Here is a 526-nt window from a genome sequence, read left to right as displayed (position 1 = left end):
TTAATGCTCTCCAGGGAGAGGGCTCCGAGCTCGGCATTTGCCCGAATGCAGAGCGCTCCCCCCGGTAGGAATGGGTCGATGGTGAGGAGTCGGGGTGGTAGAGGGATGCTGGAAGACTAGAGGGAATGAAGGTACTGCTGCTATGATTATTTATAGTGGTTCTCTCTCGTAGTGGTAGGATAGATGATGTGATTACTGATAGTGAATTGGCTCCTCCCGAAATTTGTTAATAAAACATCACTAAAACAGCTTGTAAATAGTCATGTAATGTTATTAACCTCAGAAAAGACAACAATAAGGAGTGTTGGAGCCCACATTAACCTGTAGCGTTTAGTGGCCTGAACAAATGTTTTTGCATATGGGCCCGCGGCTAACCTGCTACACCACTGCCTTCAGTCATCATTACTAATCATTTTACTGCTTTAAGTCCTAAGAAGCCCTCAGATATTTGGCTGTGAACAAAACAGGCTTATAGTGATTATTGGGTGGCTGCGCGCTACAAATAATGAATAGACTTGAAAACATT

This window comes from Sinocyclocheilus anshuiensis, unplaced genomic scaffold (genome assembly GCF_001515605.1).
Source record: "Sinocyclocheilus anshuiensis isolate Anshui unplaced genomic scaffold, SAMN03320099.WGS_v1.1 scaffold525, whole genome shotgun sequence".
Taxonomy (NCBI): domain Eukaryota; kingdom Metazoa; phylum Chordata; class Actinopteri; order Cypriniformes; family Cyprinidae; genus Sinocyclocheilus; species Sinocyclocheilus anshuiensis.
Note: the sequence above shows the minus strand (reverse complement) of the source record.